The sequence below is a fragment of the Lissotriton vulgaris genome, chromosome 9 (assembly GCF_964263255.1).
Source record: "Lissotriton vulgaris chromosome 9, aLisVul1.2, whole genome shotgun sequence".
In the NCBI taxonomy this organism is placed as follows: Eukaryota; Metazoa; Chordata; class Amphibia; order Caudata; family Salamandridae; genus Lissotriton; species Lissotriton vulgaris.
Window position 1 is genome coordinate 1191054469 of NC_141697.1, and position 20692 is coordinate 1191075160.

Consider the following 20692-nt stretch of genomic DNA (forward strand, 5'->3'; position numbering starts at 1 on the left):
TTGCAGTTCCAGCTAGTTGTTCTATCTTTTAATGGCAGAATACCATAGCGGAACTTTAAATATAGGCTTTTAGCCAATGGAGGGTGGATTTCATCCATAAGGGGCTCTAGTTGCATGTTCATTTTAATTTCAAAAAATTTTGAAGTTAGAGTCCCTGTTCTGGGATTTGCAAGCACTGAGTCTCTAATATAGTCCCAGTACCTTTGCTTCAAGATGTGTTTTGAACTACTTGTAAGGGAATCGGGGTCAAGCCAGAAATCGCTTAACCCTAATTTTTTGAACCATTTTTTGACGTACTCTAGCCATGGCAAGGGCGTGATATTCTTTATTGCCAATATCTCTTGCAATGCTTCTCTATAAACAGCCAGCTCCTCAGTGGACCATAGACGGACCCAATAGAGTAGCGGGCGAAGAGAAGCATAATCGTCAGTACGCCTAAAATTAAGGTCCCATAATATGGGTGTCATTGGAGTTGACCCGGGTATCCCTAAGAGTTGCCTAATGAAGGAATTTTCCCTCACTCGGAAGGTATCCTTTAAAGCATAAGCCCAAAGGTCCGCACCATAAAGTGAAGAAGATTGCACTTTATATTTGAATAATTCAATAGCTGGTGAGACCGCTTTGTAATGGCTATTCTTGTGCTTCCTTAGGATTGGTACCTGGTTTTGGGTTAACCTTAGTTTTGAATTCTCCAATTGCGTTTTCCATGTAACATCACTGTCTAAAATAATGCCCAGGTATTTAAAATTAGGGACTTCTTCAATAGGTTCGTTGTTTATTTTAAAAACCTTGTTAAAGCCTTTATGGGGGTTGATTGTCATGATTTTTGTTTTTGAGGAGTTAATTTCTAATTCCTTATCATGACAATACAAACTGAATGTGTTTAAAAGGTTTTGGAGCCCCCTGGGTGTCTGAGAAATTAAAATTGTATCGTCTGCGAATAATAGTGCCGGAACGGCTTGCCCACTCAATTTGGGAGAGTCATGCTCGCAGCCCAAAAGAGTATCAGGGATGTCATTGACATATAGAGAAAATAAGGTAGGTGCCATTACGCACCCTTGCCTTACCCCTTTTGCTATTTTTATTTTCTCAGTGACTTCTCCATTCGGTCCCCATCTCACACGTGCATAATTGTTCTCATGGAGTCTAATTAAAATTTGAAGGATATTTCCAGGGACACCCATTTTGTTTAATGTCTTCCATAGGGCTGCCCTAGGAACCATATCAAAAGCTGCCTTCAAATCAACAAAAGCCACGTATATATGGGAACTCCTTATAATGGTATATTTCCAGACTAAACATAAAAATCTAAAAACCTGGTCAACAGTACTTATCTTACATCTAAAGCCTGCCTGATATTTTGTAAAAATAGAGTGCTCTTCAATCCAGGAGGTAAGCCGACCAAGAACCTGTCGTGCAAAGATTTTTTGTAACACGTCAATAAGGCTGATAGGTCGGTAATGCGAGGGATTTGACCTATCACCCTTCTTGAACAGAGCCACAATCTCTGCCCCCTTCCAGGTTTCCGGAATGGCAGCTCCTTGAGCAATTTCGTTAGATAATAAATTGATGTAAGGAGCCCAGATATAATTTTCGTGTTTCCAAAGATCACCTGGTATTCTGTCAGGGCCTGGTACTTTCCCTGACTTAACTGCCTTAATTGCGGAGATAGTTTCTGTTAAAGAAAAAACAAGGGGTGCATCATACGCTACCAAGGGGGCCTGCAAACTATCCCAACCTCCACTTTCACCTGAGCTTGTGCAAGAATATAACATAGTGAAATGCTCGACCCATATCTTTTCCTCTAGAAATTTATCTTTACATTCTGTCACCCCCCTGGTGCCTCCAGCAATGAGGCTCCAAAAAGTGGTCTGATCTTTGCACTTACATGCATCCAGTAAATCGGACCAAACCCTTTCGTCCCACTCTTTCTTGGCCTTTGATAAAGTTCTTTTGTACTTTACTCTCTTAGTTCTCACAATATCCGTTGAACCCCCCCTGACCGCTATAATTAAATCTGTCTTGGCTTTCCGGCAGTCCTGGTTGTACCAAGTAATCCCGGTTTGTTTACTCTTTTGGGCATTGTGTGGTCTTTTTATTGCCCTGGTCAGGATCCCGCCAAGTTGGTTAATTAAATGTTCATGGGATTCTATCAAGCTGAGATTTTGGATGACCGTGCTATTATCTAAGAGAGAAGACATATGGCTCACAAAAACATTATAAATTTGGCTAATGATTTTGGAATTGTCTAATACTATTGGCCATTTCAGGGATCTGCGGTTATTTGCCACTAGAGGATCTTGTGGCAAAGACATTATACTATTAACGCTTTTGTCAGGGGTTTTAAAAGTCTGGGTTTCGACAGATAAAATCAGAGGATAATGGTCGCTTTCCGTGCGATCATCTACTACTAGATCGATAGTCATAGGCCACAAGTTCAGGGAGACTAATAAATAATCTAAGTGGCTGGAGTGTGCCCCTCTAGTAAACGTTGGTCTACTGGGACAGTCTGAGGGCAACCGCCCATTACATGCACGTAAGCCTGATTCTAATGTCAAGTTCAATAATTGTAAGGCGCTCACTGAGCAAGGTGCTTTGTAATTTGTATCTACTGTGGGAATGTTGTTTACCATATCCTCATCCTTATGGATGTCTTCTAGACCTATTATGGGTTCAAAACCTCTGTTAAAATCACCGCCTATAATCATTTGTGCATTTTGATCAAATCCCGCCACAAGGTTGCTCAGCTGGGTTACAATAATTGATTCTTTACATGATCGATGTGGTCTATTGTAGATATTGATCACGTAAGTGCAGCGACCCTTTGTATCTTTTAACTCGAGCAATAAAATGTCGGGATTGTTGATATCAATTTGCTTGAAGGATAGGCCACCTGTGATTTTCACCCAGATTGTTAATCCGCCAGAGGGTCTCCCCCCCATTTGTGTTTACTGCGGGTATAAAAAAAGATCTATAGTTCACCTTATAGTAGTTTTCAAGCCCCCATGTCTCCTGGAACATAATGAGATCCCCACTCGAGATGTAATCGTGCCAGGATGGGTCTGAAAGGTTTTTTTTCAGACCTGCTATATTCCAGCAGATGATTTTTATACTTCCTAAAGCCCCTTCTGTTTCTGCTACCTGGCAAGGTGGAGTTGCCCTAGGTGTCTCTGGGAGCAGTTGTTGTGTTGTTGTTTCAACAAGATGTAATGGCTGTTGCAAGATTTTAATAGGTGCAATATGCTTTGATTCGGTTTCGAGACATGAACTAGGGTGTGTGTGGTTAGTACTGCATGGCGTTGTCCGGGCCCTTCCCTCAAGTCAGTCGCAGTCAGCTAAACCGGCTAAAGCTGCAAACCTATTTGAAGTGCTAACTCCCCAGTTGTAGGATGGGGCCCCAAAACCCCAACCGTTTGTGGGAGCATTCCATCTAGGTGCAGGAGTAATGGGAGGGGGTGGGTTCTGATAAGAGCCCAACCATCCTCCATTAAAGTCAACATTACCTATAGGTGCTGGGGTGTTAGGGTACAGTACATTCTGCTGCATGCCTGGCCATCCTCCATTGTATTTGACATTTCCTGTAGGCCCACAATTATTGGTTATAATACCAGGCCCTCGTCTGCCCATTTGATTCCAATTTTGCCCTGGGGTAATGTTTTGAAAAATATTGTGGTGATTTGGTAGCCATGGGCCTGCCCTATTTTGGGGAACGTAATTCATGTCAGGAGCTGATGGACCCCCTCCCCAACCATAATCTCGCGTTGACCAAACAGGCTTCCGGGGTTTTTGGTTATTGGCCTTTTGTGAATCAGTGTAGAAAAATTCTAATGTGAGAGGGATTATAGAGCTACTTCTTTTTTGTGGTGGAAGGATATTTTGCAAAATATCCGGAAGAGCAGCTGCAGTCGAGAAATTTAGTATCACACAGTCACCCTTCCATTTCTTTTGCTTATTTTCTATCCAACCAACCCTCCTTGCTGTTTTAATTTCATCAGCTAACCGCTGTTCACCCCCCTGTGCTATCCGCATATTATTTGAGAGCCAATATAATGCCTTACTTTTAAGTGATGAGGCTGACTCAGTTTGGTCCGGTGATAGGGTTGGTGTGTTGGCTAACACTAGCACTAACGGTGCTGCTTCCACTACAAATTGTGTCTGATTTTCATCAAAACTAGTGGGCACTGTAGCATGTGTTGAATCAATTGATCGGACAGTTGGGGCTTCTAATGGCAAGTTGTTACTATTTTGGCTAGAAGTTTGTGGGTCTTCTGCAGGAATTACTTCTAAAGGAGTAACATCTGATGTTACCCTGGATTCAATATCGTTCTCTGGGGGATCACTGCCTTTGTTAACATTACTTAAGACATTACCTATTGCATCTGCTAAAACATTTTGTGTGCTTCCAAGTTTCTTTATCTCTGCAGAGAGTTTGTCAATCTTGCTAATAAGTGGCTTAACAATTGTCTGTATTTTTATTTCTAACAGCTCCGCTATTTTTGACATTAAGTCCTCGTCCAAAATGTCCCTCAAATTATTAACCTCCTTGATCTGGCAGATGTTTTTATCCTTTGGTGGTGATATGGTCTTGTTTTTTCCAGAACGTGCCCCCCCACGTTTACTTTGCAATCTGCGACTGGCTCTAACTGCCCTTAAGGACTGCTTGGCCGGTGGATCATCCTCCGCATCTTCTTTGTCATTATTTCCTTCATCCTCAATGACAAGCGGTGCATCTGAGTCATTTACCGCATGTTGTTCAATGTCCCCCACATTCACTGTACTGACATCAGTGTTAGCAGTTACTGGGGAGGCTGGTGCATGAAAATCGTTGTTAGAGTCTAGCAACAGTGACTCATTGATTTGCGAGGAGGTGGGTGGGCTCATAGGAGGAAGAATAGGGGATTGGGACAGACCTAACGATTGTCTGCGTTCGCTGTTTATTTTGCTAACCACTTGGACAAGGTAGTTTTCCATGGTGTTCTTTGGTATTTCGGATGCCGTGTGTAGATTTTTCTTGCGCATAATTTTTGCAAGGTGTATGAAAGTCTTATACCCACTGCTCAGATAATTAACAAAATATAGCTCCCAAGGTTTAAAACAAAAAGTCTTACTTCAAACTTGTGCAGATATCCAGCTGACTCCTTTCCGCATTCGTCAGTATAATTGGCGTTTCACGTGGGCCCCCTTCTTAACCCAGACTCCTGGGCGATTCGATAGAAGCTGTTGGGCCTGCTTACCGACCCCCGTCTGGATAGCCTGGGCGCAAAAAAGGTGGACAACCAGCGTCTGGAACACCACTGCTTACTGTAATCACTCACACAATGATATCCTGGTGCACAAGGAAGTAATGTTAGTAGGGTGGCCTAGCCTAGCCGTTTTGTGCCGATGAGGGCCGTAGAGGGCCCGCCCTTTGCCCGGGCTTCGCCCCGGGCGTCCCGCTCGCGTCCCGCGACGCGGGGGTTCCCGGTCTTTATGTCAGCGTTGGCGCTCTCTGGGCGCGAGGCGCGTCACTCTGCACGCGCCGCCGCGATGCCTGCCGGGATTTGTGGTCTCCCGGAGCGGCGGTGCGGAGTCCGGTGCCTTGGGACTCTTGGCGGTGGCGGCGATGTTTGTTGGAGCTCCCTGGTGCTCCCTGTTGCTGTATCTGCCTTCCTCTGACTCTCGGCGGTGGCGGCAAAGGTTAGTGCTTCCTCCTATTTTTATTGCTGAGACTGGATTTTTATATAATGCTTTGAATGCATTTATTATTCCTGGACCGAAACCTTTCATGAATAACAAGTCCCAAAGATAGGGCCATGCTACTCTATCAAATGCTTTTTCAGCATCTAGCAGAGTGATCCCTATAGGTATATTAGAGGCTTCTGACCAGTCTATCATAGCTATAATTCTACGTATATGGTCCGCCGTATCTCTACTAGGAATGAACCCATGTTGCCAGCGAGAAACAATTGTTGATATAATCCTTGATAGTCTTGTGGCAAGTATTTTTGAATATACTTTACTGTCGGTATTGATTAAAGATATTGGCCTGTAAGAGGCTGGATTAAGTGGATCTTTATCTTTTTTTAAGAAAGTCATAATTACTGATTTAGCCCAAGATTCTGGTGGTATACCTTTTTGTGCCTCTAAGAATATAGCCAGCATATCATTTTTTATATGTTTTCTAAAGGACCTGTAAAACTCTAACGGAATAAGGTCCGGGCCAGTTGCTTTGCCCATTGCTAGTGAGTTTAGGGCATTTTCAATTTCTTCCCATGTAATCACGGCATCTAACGCTAATTTTTGGTCATGAGAAAGGGATGGCAGAAGATTTCCCATGGCAAAGTTCAAGCATATATCAGATGAGTAATGATCATCCTCTTGTGTATATAGTTTAAGATAAAACTTCCGAAAAACTTCCAGAATTTCCTTTTGTTTATTGTACACTTGCCCTGTTTCATCTTGAATTATATTGATGGTATTATATACTTCTTTTTGTCTAATTCTATTTGCTAAGATTTTCCCTGTATTTTCCCCTATCTCATATATCTGAGTTATATAACTTGCCATCAGTTTTGCTGATTTTTCTGCAAAGAATTCATAACAAATAGATTTACTAATTGCCAACCATGATTCTATATCCAGGATTGGTTGTTGGTGTATTATTGCTGTAATTAATTCCTTCTCCCAAAATAATACTTTCTGAAATGCCTTCTCATTCTTTTCACGCATAATTTTCTGTTTTTTAATAGTATATGATAGAGTCTCTCCCCTTATCCCTGATTTAAACGTATCCCAGACAATCTGAGTTGATGCGGTACCTCTATTAATATCAAAAAATTCTTTCATCCACAAAGCCATTGTATTTATATAGTCAGGATCAAGTAATAATTTGCGATCAAAAGTCCAGGGCCTCGGTTGAATAATTGTTTCATCAGTTTTAATTTCAATCAATATTGGATTATGGTCAGATATTATGCGTGGAAATAACTCAAAGTTTGTATCGTAAATAAATAATTTTTTAAGAAGAAAGTAATCCAAACGTACAAATTTTTTATGTGGATGGGAGAAGAATGTAAACACGGGAAATAAAAGTTTTTTTTCATAGACTACATCGACTAAGCCATGGTCTAGAGCCAATGATCGTAAAGACAGAAATGACTTTTTTTTAACTCCCTGATAGCAAGATATATCAGATATATCTTTATTTGAATCTAGATGAATATTAAAGTCACCACAGAGTATTAATGATGAAGACCAATTAGAAAATTCAAGATTTAGGATATCTAGAATAGTTGGATCATCCACATTTGCAGCATATACAGCACAAATAGTCCATAATACATTATTAATTTTAAACTCTGCTATTGCCCATCTGCCATATTTATCAGCTTTATGTCGAGTTAGTATACCTATACCTTTCCTGAATAGAATAGCAACGCCTTTTGTTGTGGAGCCTTGAGATGTACATACCGCTAACTGCATACCTAGATCTTTATATAAATGTCTATCCTTCCAAGTTATATGTGATTCCTGAATACATAGTATGTCACTTTTCATAGATTGTAAAATGTGTGCCGCTATTCCCCTCTTCTTTTTATTATTTAGACCACATATATTCCAAGAACACACTCGTAACTTTCCCATTTATAACAATATTTATAACAATGTTTGTTTAGCACATAAAGCACCACCTTACTCAAAGAATATGAATGTATGACCTTATAAGATTTCAAATGTTTTCCTTCTCTGACAAGCCACTTATCAAAACATAATAGAATAGCTACATATGACAACAAAATAATAATAGACAATCTGTTTTTGCTTGCAACTTCGATTTTTTCCCTCACCCTCCCCACACCCCCCTCTGGGCTCCCCCTGGGCCCCCCCCCACCCCTCAATGCTGTCAGGGCAAAGGGACATATAGTGTCCCTCGTATTGATGATGTGATGAGCGCTAGGTGATTCTCATCGTGTGGCTCGACTCATGATTATAATTCTCTATTCATAATCATTAAATCCATAGTTCCATCAATTATATCTGGTAATTTCAAAGCAAATTTTTATCCTTCATTTGCTATAATCAATTGTTATATCACTTACTAGCTTTTTTAGCATGCTTGCTTTCCCCCTTATTATCATATTATCATATTACATATTACAACGATTCTCTACTACACTCCTGACCAAGTGAACGGGGAAAAAAGCAGATTAAATAGTTTTTCAAATTTTCAATTTTGTTCGTAATTCATGTTTCATTGCTCATAAATCTTTTTTTTTTTTTTTTATATATCATAAGCCTCTCAGAGAGACAACAGGAATTCTTTGGCTGCTACCTCGGAGGTAAAAAAAGTAGACCGTTCTTTGTGTATAACTTTAAGTTTAGCCGGGTTTAAAAGGAATGCTTGGGCTCCTTTTGCCTGAAATGATGTAATTAGTTGTCTTAATTGCCATCTTAATTGGACCGTGGTATGACAATAGTCCGGTCGTACAAAGAACTCAATGTCTCGAACTTTGCGCTTCTTGTTAGGTCTTGCTAAGTCGTAAAGAGCTTCTCTTGCAAGAAAATTGTTCAGTGAGATCAGGATAGCTCGTGGTTTAGAGGCTGAGGCTGTATCTTGCCTTGCTTGAAACGGAAATCTGTGCGCCCTTTGAATTTCGATCTCCCACTTCGATTGACTTAACTCAGGGAAAGCAGCAGAGAAAAGATCTATCATAAATTGACGTGGATTTGCATTTTCTTTCCCTTCCGGTATACCCATGACTCGGAGATTATTGCGACGAGATCTATTTTCCAAATCCACAAGTTTCCAATTAATCTCCTCTTTCAGGCCCTCCATTGATTTCAGTTGTGTGCTCTGTTGTGCTATAGAGTCTTCCATTTGTGAGATTCTGCTCTCCGTCTCCGTAACTCTTATGACTGTATCGTTAGAAATTTTCATTACCTTCCTCAAATTATTTTGTAGCTTTTTTACTGCTCCCTGGGTTCGAAGATTTTCAGTTTTAGTCTCCTCTCTGTGGTGCAACATTACTCGATATAACACTTCCAGTGTTATTTCAGGTGAATCATCAGATGAGTTGTGAGACCCAGAATTTAGAAGCATTTGAGGTGAGTTAGACCTATTTGGTCTTTGTGATATAGAGTTAGGATCAAAGTTTTCCATTTCTTCCTCTCTCCCCCATTCAGGTCTGTTCGGGGACTCCTCTGGGTCTGAGTCTAAGTCCTCAGAGATGCTAAGCTCTTCTTGTCCTAAACCCTCCTGCAATGACCCAGTATTTTGCACCATCTCATCTGTACTGTCAGAGTCCAATGCTCGAGATAAATCAGTCATAGAATAAAAGTAGCCTGCTGCAGACTGTGTTTCAAAGTACGCGATGCCTTAAGGTTGTAGCTTTTCCCATCAAGCTGCTAAGCTGTGGAATTCTCTTGCCCCACAGCTGAGATTGCAACCCAACAGGACTATCTTTAGGAAACAGGTTAAGACCTGGCTGTTCCCTAGGGGCTCTTAAATAAATAAGCATATGGATTAGTATGCACCTATCTTAGCGCCAAGATGCCGCGGCAATCGAGCTCTCTATAAATGTATCAGTCAGTCAGTCAGTACATATAAAACACCAGAGAATGCTTAACTATAGGAATATGGGAAGAGAAAGGCCAGACTGATCCTATAGGGACCAGACAGTATTAAATATGAGTTACGTGTGGCACGGGACAGATATGAACTTTCAGACTAGGGAGGCAATCCTATGAGCTCGGAGATGTGGGTTTTTCGAATCGTGGCTTCTCCAACTGATAAGCTGTCTGACCTTGCGCAATGAGTCTTATCTTGCTGTAATTCAGTTTTATTATAACTGAAAGCAGCTCTGTTTGACTCTTGTTCCGTGCCCATTTCTGTCTTTCTGTCGTAGTGCTGTTATTCGTGGCCACAATAGGTCTGAGTTGAGTAACTTACATGTTCCATGAGTGAGGTTGTTGCTACCACTCACTGCTCATAAATGGTTGCATTGTTCTGTGCATCAGTTCTAAAGGTCCCAGGTGTCACTTCTGATTTTCTGTTTCTTTAGGCCCCATTTTGATCTTCAGTAGGACTCAGGCAGGTACTTTTGACCTCGAGCCTGTTGAGCTGTTGTTTAATGGACACTCACTTCAGTTTGTACAGGTCACACTTGTGAAATGAGTAGGCGGCTTAAATGCAGGGTGTGTGTGTATGTATATAAATATTATTAAGTGCACTTTACAAAAGGGTTCCTAATGCATGTGCACAGAAGCATCAGCCAAAGTTATTTTATAAAAAAGAAGAGAATCATGTTCAAAGTCTGCTGCACAGTGTACCAATCATTAAACAACAGGGGTCCAAGCTATCTGACAGAAAAGTTGGTCAGATTCACACTTTCCAGACCCTTGCGGTCGAGTCACCATGCTCTCCTGCACACACCGCGCATTACATTAGCCCAATTGGGCGGCAAGGCTTTCTCCCACATAGCCCCATGCTACTGGAATCAACTCCCCATCCAGTTCTGCCAATGCACCAACTTTTTAATCTTCAGAAAATTGCTGAAAACATAACAGTTCTGAATTTCCTTTTCTGGGTTGGTCACGAGCAGTTACAGCACGGAGATACCCCGATGGGGTGATTCGGGTGCTCTACAAATCACAAATAGTAATAATAATAAAATAGAATGTTGCATTTTGTCTCTGGTCATCACGCCGCAGTATTGCTGGACCCTGATGTGACCACGTGCACCCTGATGCCTACAGGCCAGTGTGAGCCTTTTCATCTGAATGTCACGGTAACCATTGGTTACTGGTTGGTATCCGTGTTGGGTGATGTCTTTTATCACCTGTTTCCCAGGGCCTCAGTTACTGTTGCATTCCAGTTGGTCAGCCAAGCAGTCCCTTTGGACTCTTGATTCTGCAAAGGCAACTAGCAGGAACAGCCATGGCTCACTCCAGGGGGTGGCAATAGGTTTGGTGATCATATATAGTATACCACACCTGAAACACTCATTATTATATATGTTACAAAAATAGATCTTTATTTTGACATGGAGTGCTTGGAAATTCAAGCCATAAACATGAGGATTTACATTAAAAGTGATATGTTTTTCATGGTTGTTGTCAGTGAGGGCTTGGAACAGTTCATTGTTGTGTTTTTTTACATAACCCTCGGGACTTCCCTAGAGGTATCAGTTTCCAGTCAGTCAATAGGTTATTACAGTGTAATTCTCTCTGTTGTAATATGTCTGAGACTGTACCCTAGTTCCTTTCAGCATCTCTTGGCGTAAGGTTAAGTTGAAAGCCAGAACCAAATATGGCCAAGCACAAGGCAGATTTCATAGAGACTGCTCAATCTTAGGGCAAGAGAGAATCAAGAAAAATCTCTAAGTATAAAGTTAATAAGAATACTGACATTAAATCTGCCTTCAAGGAGAGCAAGGGAAAGACAAGCACAGCATAAATTAATGAATAGACTAATATGGAGTCTGCTCTCTAAGTACAAGGTTAAGGAGCAGTTCATCATAAGGACATGCTGATTACGAGTACGAAAAAAGTCTGTCTCACTTGCCAGAAACAGCATGTTGTATAGCATTTTAAAGAGAGAAATTGTAATGTCACTGTAGTGTGAAACACATTATACATTAAAAACACCGAATGGTAAAACAGAAAATACATCACATGGAAAATAAGCACACAAGCCTGCATGAATAATACGTTGTGACGTTAACTTTGGAAACTAATGAATAGCAAACAATGGCACATTTGAAATTACAGATGCAATCTCTGTTAGAAAGAGGTTATGGCCTTGTGAAGATACAATCAAGAGGGGCTTTCGGGAACATCATGAACAAGAAAAAAAAACACAATTTCTGTTTCTGTTCATAGCAATATCGTAACACTCGAAATTAAGAATATTTATTACAAAGCGTCAAAGGACATATTTTAACTTGAGCTGCACAGAGAAAGGAGAACCCGTGTTTTAACTGTACACAGTGCAACATATACAAATGGATTTGAGTTCTTTTTGTATTAACTTTAAAAATGTCGTTATGTCAGCTACAATATATTTACATTATTTGCAATTTATTTATGTTAATTAAACATACAAATGTGTTCATTTTAAATTCTCTCACACACACTTACCCAGGCATTTAGGTATTAGAAAGAAAGGGAGAAACACTAATCGGTCAGATGAATGTGCATTTGAGAGACATACCATAGTTTTGCTGTTATTTGTTTATTTATTTGTTTGTTTATTATTTTTGTGTGTATTTTATTCTTATAGTGCACACTTCTTGAATGGGCAGCTCCTAGCACAACACAAGGGGTGCACATTACTAGAGTGGTGTGTTTTTCGCTGCAGTTGCTCGTTGCTGATGTGACAACAATCTTACTGCTGCTGCTTAGGGAAGGACCCGTCTGTGGCAAGAAAAAATATGAATTCCTCTGGTGGCCAATAACCCAATGCCTTGCAGGTGGGCACCAATAGGCATCACAATTGGGTAAAGTAAAAGTTCACCTCAGGCAAAGTTAGGACATGTTGCCTTCTTTCCCAAAGGTGAAGTTTCCTGACTTCTCTTTACTTTATAGAAGAAATACAACTTCACCTGCCCCTAACCTTTACACTAAACCTGCATCCTAGCCAGTACCAATGATTTTCCCTGTAGAGACAGGACGTAGACAAAGGCTGAGGGTCTGCCAATTCTCAACGAGGGATCTCTGCTTTGTAACTCTAAAGCATTAACTGTTGTATTTTTAAGCAACCAAATGGTTAATCTTGAATTGTTAACTCTTTGTTCACACTTGATATGTATATTGTGCTGTATACCATGCACATTCACATTTGGTATGCCCATTGTGTGTATACCATGCACATTCACATTTGATATGCCTATTATGCTGTATACCCTGCATATTCACATTTGGTCTGCAAATTGTGCTGTATACCATGCATATTCACATTTGGTATGCCTATTGTGTGTATACCATGTACATTCACATTTGATATGCCTATTATGCTGTATACCCTGCATATTCACATTTGGTCTGCAAATTGTGCTGTATACCATGCATATTCGCATTTGATATGCCTATTATGCTGTATACCATGCATATTCGCATTTGATATGCGTATTATGCTGTATACCATGCATATTCACATTTGGTCTGCAAATTGTGCTGTATACCATGCATATTCACATTTGGTATGCCTATTGTGTGTATACCATGCACATTCACATTTGATATGCCTATTATGCTGTATACCATGCATATTCGCATTTGGTATGCCTATTGTGTGTATACCATGCACATTCACATTTGGTATGCCTATTGTGCTGTATACCATGTAGCAGTGCTTAATTTGTGCTGGTGCTCAGCACCTGCCAGACCTTCCTTATCACTGGTATATAAATATTGCAGTTTGCCAACATCAGCAGAGTTTTTAACATTGTTTGAGCATACTTTAACATGTGGCCGTGCTGGCCGGGTCAGTGGTTGTGAAGCTGTAGTGGCCTCTTGAAAAATATGTTGGGCCGTCAGACTTCTTTTTTACAAGCACTGCCATGTGGTGTTAATCTTCAGCACACATGTAAGATAGCAGAGCTCTCAACGGACTCCATGTTGCAAGGGGGCCCCTCACCCTGACTGTTTTTGCAGACTATAGCAGCAAGCATGCAGACAGCGGTCGTTTATGGTCAGACACCTGCATGTGTGTGCTAGTGGTTAAGTGCATGCGTGTATGTCTTCATGTCACTGTGTGGAGGAAAAGTGATCCTACAAATCCCAGGGCCTGATTTACAAAGGGTGTCCGCACTGGTGGTGGAGGCCCCGCCTTGGTAGCAGGTGGTCCGCACACGCGGCGGCGACCCCGCAATGGGTAACTGCAGTACGGAGATCCCGCCATGACTGCGGGGCCTTCGCCTGTCAATCGGGCCCTTAGTGCTTAGAGATGTTGTATAAAAAGCCAAGACTGTTTCATATACACTCATTGACAGCTATAGTGCATCCCTCGACGTAAGAGGCTATTGGCAGGTGTTTTTGAGTGAACACAGATTCGAGGGGGGAATTTACCAGAATGCAGGAGCACCAGCTGCTTGCAATTATAGCAGCCAGCCCATTGGAACAGCATCACCAACCTTTCTGCTTGCACATCATGTTTGAGTTTTGGAGGAAGAGAGATCCTCCAGGAGTTGGCTGCTTACCAAGAATACAGATTCAACAGATTCACCCAGAAAAGCTCATTATGATCATTTGTTATTCCCTGCAAGTGAAGAATGAAACCAGGCTACAGAGCATAGGCTTAGGTCTGGATAGAGAGTCAATACTGAGCTCCTGAATGTCCCTAGTTCTCACATGAGTAGCTCGTCTAATCCAGCTTTCTTCATGAGTACTGGTTGTGTGAAAGACTTCCCTAAGGGACATTCCCGCCCCTGGTGTACTACAAGCTCACAGCATGTCAGAAGCTCTACAGTATATTATTAACTAAGTTGTGAATCACACCTGGGTTTGCACCCATCAAACTCTTAACATAATTGGAGCTATGGAGCACACATAAAGAAAATAACATTCATAATGTTCATGCTATCAGTCCCTGACATAGCTTTGCTGGTACATCACAGTGCACTATAGAACAGGATAAGAAGTTTTACAGAGCACAATAGCATAACACAAATTTGTAAAGAGCACGTTCACCCATAGGCATCTTTTCGTTGAATAGCAAATGTTTATTGTTACCAAACTCAATGGTTCTCGACCTCAGAAGGATGAAAGCCTGAGTGGACCCACTGGGATTTGAACCTGTGACCATGAGGTCAAACACAGTCTCCTACAGTGGACACATTAACCCACTAAGCCACCAGCCATTAACAATGTAGCAAATGTTACTCACTGTCATTTGAAATGTTCCCCATGCTTATTTAAAAAGCAGTTACAAACAACAGGGGTAGCCCAAAGACCTGACCTAGGGCAAACTAAATACTGGAATCCAAACAAGTGTTCAAGTATAACACTTAAAATAAGGAAAAATACAGAATACCCAACCCAAAAGTTATCTAAGTTAAGCAAAAAGAAAAAGAAAGAAAACTAGTATAGTAAATACTGCACAATGAAAGAAGAAAAAAGAAGAAAATGCCCAGATACTACTTGGACACATGATACTCATGAACAGATTATGTCATTTATGTAGAACATTTGTTCACAGAGGTAAGCAGTCAAAAACAATCCTAAAACAATAATGGCGCTCATGGGATTACACAAACAATGCTGGAAGTACAAATGATACAATGTGTAATCAAACAAAATGGCTGAGGGAAAAGTTATACAAAGGCGGGGTTCAGGACAAATCAGAAACAACACACAGCAAAGAATGCGTCCTCTTCAATTGGGGCCACATATAGGTGTCGACAGCGTTTCGACCATAATATATTTAGAAGGTCATCATCAGGACAGAACAACGAACATTGGAGCATCCAAGAAAATTCAATAAAACATGTAAAAGGGAATATGTACACAGGTCTCAGGGAGATTAAAATATATAAAGAATCATATCATAGCATAAGATTAACCAAAAACCCCTTAGATAAGTAAATAGAGTGCGGAAAAAGAAATTGATTGATAAGCAAAGACTAGAGAGACCAACAAACAGCACACAAAAATCCAAATGCTAAGGAGAAGTTAGTGTGCCAGTGTCTTAACTAAGTGAAAAAGAAAAAGTTGAGTAAAAAAGTGTAATTCTCAAACAAAAAGGGAGAAAGAGATTCTCTACAGTAAAAAGAAAAAAGAAAAGAAAAAAATAATCACCTCTATCAAGAAATGAATCCTCAGTAATGTAATGAAATTTCAGGCGCAGGGGGTGTAAAGTTTCACTGCACAATGGAGATGTCACACTCTGTTAGTGTGCAAGAGGACATCATGTGTCCAAATAGTATCTGGGTATTTTCTTCCTTATTCTTATTTCACTGTGCATTATTTTCTATGCTAGTTTTCTTTATTTTCCTTTTTGCTTAACTTAGATATCTTTTGGGTTGGTTATTCTGTATTTTTCATTATTCTAAGTGTTATATTTAAAAAGAAAGCACAGTCTACATAATATACAGACATCATGTTATGGTGGCAAAACAGCTTCATGTGTACCTGTTACCCCTGCTTTCTTGTGTTGCTTCTTAACAGTGTTGTACCTTTTCCAGAATATACATATGTACAGAAAGGTTTGTACAAAGTGTGCATTATGCTGGGAGCATGAGATATAAGTAGGAAAAGACAAGAGGCTGGGAGGTCAGTCAGTAACCGTCCACACTGCTACACTCCAATGCTTTCAATATCCTAAAATGCTCTTCTAGATGGAGGGGGCTGAATTCTGAGCTGCTAGTGGCCAGCTGGCTACTCTGTCCTTGCATCCTGCTACAGCCAAGAGCCACAATATTTCATGATGTTCCACCCACGGCTCAGAGGCTTCGAGGGAAAGCTCCCAGCATCTAGATCCCTCTCCAGCAAGGCCTTCCAGAAGCACCAGTAAAGAATATTCACCCATTTGCCGATTGGATCTTCCTCACAGTATGTAGCCCCTTCCCTACGGGGAACATCCTTTTCAACGCAACTTTTACAACGCATGCCTTTACATCGCAAGCCTTACAACGCATGCCATTACAACGCATTGCGCTGGGGGGCGCTCTAGGATAGGGAATAGATTTAATTTTACTATCCAACACCTTCCCTACTATTCACAGGGACTGGAGTTGGAATAGTAAATTAAACTATTCACTATCCAGCACCCCTCAACACTATGCGTTGTAACAGCATGCGTTGTAAAACCTGTGATGTAAAAGCATGCGTTGTAATGTCATATATCCCTTTCCTACCTTATGTGTCCCTGTGACAGTGACGTTGATGCCAGTGCTCAGTCCCAGTTCCTGGGTATAAATGAAGGCAAAGACTCCTTCATACTTCTTTCCCCGACAGGGCAGGCAGAGTTGTTCATTTCTTTATATGTTTTTCCTGGTTCAGATATATTCTGACGAGTTGATGATTGAGTGCCATTTCATCCTGTCCACTAGCCAGTCTAGATTTTTAGGCCCAATCCTGGATAAATACCTGGCCCCTTTTTAAGGAGTTTGTTTTTCACCTTACTGCAAACCTTTCTAGAGTCCCTTATTCAAAATGCAACAGGCCAGACGGTAAACATTCTTTACGATGCAGTGTTTACACCGCGCGTCCTTTACTACGTAGCCATTACAACGCAAGTCGTTAGTACGATTTGCGCTGGAGGGCGCTCTTGGTAAAGGAATAGTTTGATTTTCTATTCCAACACCTTCCCTACTGTTACGTGAGCTGGAGTTGGAATAGAAAATTAAACTAATCCACAATCCAGCGCTCTCCAACGCAAGTCGTTGTAACGACTTGCCTTGTAATGGCTGCGTTGTAAAGTACCACGATCATTTTGATCACGTTGTACTAACGTACATCCGGCCAGACACTCTTCGCATGAATTCTGTTCCCCTCACATATCTACTTGTATGGAAATGAGAAAACACCTCCACTCTCTAATCTGGGAATACCTTCCTTCAAGCTGTAGGCAGAGATACATGTCTGAGAGACCTCTCTGGATGAAAAGATGTCTGTCACTTGAGTCCACCACTAGGATCTTCATGTGAAATAGTAATCTGTTGCTGAATTATTTATTTTATCATGAATGAATGAATGATGTTTATAGCTGTTTCCTGAAGTGGTTATGATCTGGTTGTGCTAGGAAGAGATAGTGGCATGGAGGTCCATGCCTTTGATTTCATCCCCTCTCTTCTCCTAGTTCTTTTATATCTTCTTGTTACTGTCAGAAATTGAGAGTTCAAGCATAGGGAGCGCTGAGAAGAATAACATGAAAATCTGTTCCTGCTTCTCTCAGATGGCTCATCCCACCTCAGTAATCACTACAATAGTCTTCCTTTCTTTAAAAGTGGCCTTACTGTTCTCTAGTCCACAACTTCACACCTTTTTCTAATCCTAATTACAGGCACTGCAGGAAAGGCAGTCAGCAGTACTGATTCCATTCTGTTAGGCTTTCAAGTAGCACACAATGCACCTTTTCAAAGTTACTTTTCCACTACAGATATCACAAATCTACTTTTACCTTTGAATTCCATTTTTGATTAAAAAAAATCCAAGAAAGCTCTACTATTTTCCCAACTGAATTACCAAAGTATAATTTTATTTATTATTAGACCTGCACAGTGACCGATAGCTTTTGGTAGCTATTCAATGTGTTGGGCATGCATTTAATTAGTATGTCACACTGTCCCACTTCATGACTTCAAGGACCCAACCCTTGGGGGCTTACAGCATACACATAGATATGTATAAGCTAATGTAAATTGTTTTTCTGCATGACAGAGCAATTTTCTCTGATTTATGCTAATACGGTTTTTGCTGTTGGATAGGACAGGACACCATAGTGTCCTCTGTAGTCATACATGTGAGTGAGATAACCATACACTGCTGCACACTTGTGATATTCAATTTCCTCACAACAGTGCATTTCCCGCAACAACTTACCATTGGACTCACTGGAAAGTAAAATAAGCCAATTGGGTGTAACTAACTAAAGAAGGGGGAGTATTGTGAAGCTAATGGAATGGAACAAAGGACCAATGAGTGCCTTACGGAGTATCATGTGGGCCAAGACGGTCTAAGAAATAAAAGTCCATGAGATTCTACCCCATGGATCTGCCTGTGCGTGCATCAATCCAGGCATTTCATCCCAAGCCTTGAGCATTACCAGAATCAACAGCATTTATTTTGTCACATCTAAAGAACTCCAAACCTACTAATAAAGTTAATATTTATTTGGATTCATATAGCCTCAGACTAGTTAATTTAAAAAAAGTTGAGCAGATGGCTCAATATTGGCAGGACACCAAACTCCCAGAATGCCCTTTTTTTTAAGATGAAAGCGCAAGTCTGTAAAAGTATTTTCCGAATTTTATGGACCATCACGTCATCTTAGTTAGAAGTGTTATAGTGACAGTATTGGCATGTTTCTTTTAAAAAAAAAAAAAAGGTACTAGAACAACTAATAACAAAAGAACCGAGTACGTCTTAGAGGGCCCTCGGTTCACTGCAAAGTGTTGACCTCCACATTTTGAGTTTCCAGTCATTGTGTGTCAGAACCCTTTTCAAGGGGGCCATGGGGCAAGCAGGAGTTACTAGGCCCACCCGTGGTGGCTGAGGCGTTTTACTCCTGATGTCTCGGGGACCGACCTACTATGGGTCCTACCCAACAGTGTCAAGTACCCCTTCTAAACCTGACTCTCAGTTAGGAAGCATCGGACAAGCAGTCAGGGCTCTTTCATGGGGGGGGGGGGGGGGGGGGGGAGCGTAGATACAGATCAGTGAACACAGCTCATAATGCAATGTGACAGTAGTGCAAACAATAAATCAATGTCCAGTTTACACATGTAAAAGTAAACAACATTTAAAAGCAATAACAGAATCCCCCTTGAGGTCAGGACTCTAGTAGTTGTCCCACCAAGCCCTGTCCCACTGTCTTTAGGGCAACAGGATCAATGTTATCCCACAGCACTTGTTGGCCACATCTAGGGAATGTAAACTAGTAGGCCATACTCAAGAGTTCTCCCCTCTGACTCCTTTTAGAAGTTGAGTCCCAGGAGACTACAGGGTCAGAGTACTCATCACAGCATGTCCCCTGGGGCCCCCAAGACCCAGTTCATGGCTTACCCACTCCAGCGATATGGAAACACTCAGTAGTACAGCAAAGTCCTTCGCCATATCCTCAAATTTGGGTTGCGCATGGTCATAAGCGGCAGCACCAGGAAGGTGAGGGCTCTCTCCTCCGAGCCATGCTACTGGCTGGTTCTAGCAATCAGGGTTCATGGTAAGTCACACTTCCCTTGGTGGGGCGGGGGGGGGGGGGGTAGGAATGATCTCCTAGCTCTGATGGGGCTCCAGCAATTTCCTTTGATCTCAGCCCTGGGCTAAGGCTCAGACCCTTGGCTTCAGCATTTCTGGCTACCTCTCCTGGCATACAGGGTTGCTGCCATGGCACTCACAAGCCCGGTCACACTGACCTGGTGTTGCGGTTCACAGTGGCCCCCTCTCTGGCACAAGGGGCACCTATCTACCTATCATATGGTTGTGCAGGCCTAGCGCCCTCACAACCCTTACTCTTCTGCTCAGTCCGTGGTAGCCCTCCTGGCACGCCAGGGTCACTAAATCAACCCAGCGCACCGGCTATGGCCCGATCAATGCAAGAGTGCATTCCTCATCGCTCGCACAGGGAGTCCTCATGATAGGGCTCCCCCCTCAACCTTGCTCCTTCCAATGCGCTCCTCTTGGTCACACAGCACACTGGTCTTAGAGAGGAGGCAGACAATGGTGCTTGGTTTCTCAGGGTGATGTCCCCTCACCCATCGGGGAGACAAGCAGGCCTGGGCCCCCAGTTCTGGCCCAGGCAAAAGACTTGCAGAGCTTTCCCTGCTCACACAGCCCATGTGGCTGCTCAGCAGATTAAACTTGTTGCGGTTGTAAACTCTCCTACTTATAGTCCTTTTCCAGACACAAAATGTAATTTAGTGTCTGAGTCTTTGAAGTTTTATGATGGGGTTTCTGCTTCTTTAAATGGACATCTTTCCCCTTTCTTCTTCCTCCTGATATTTGTCATTCACAGCAGGAAATACTCCAAATCTGATTAAACCACAAGATTCATGGG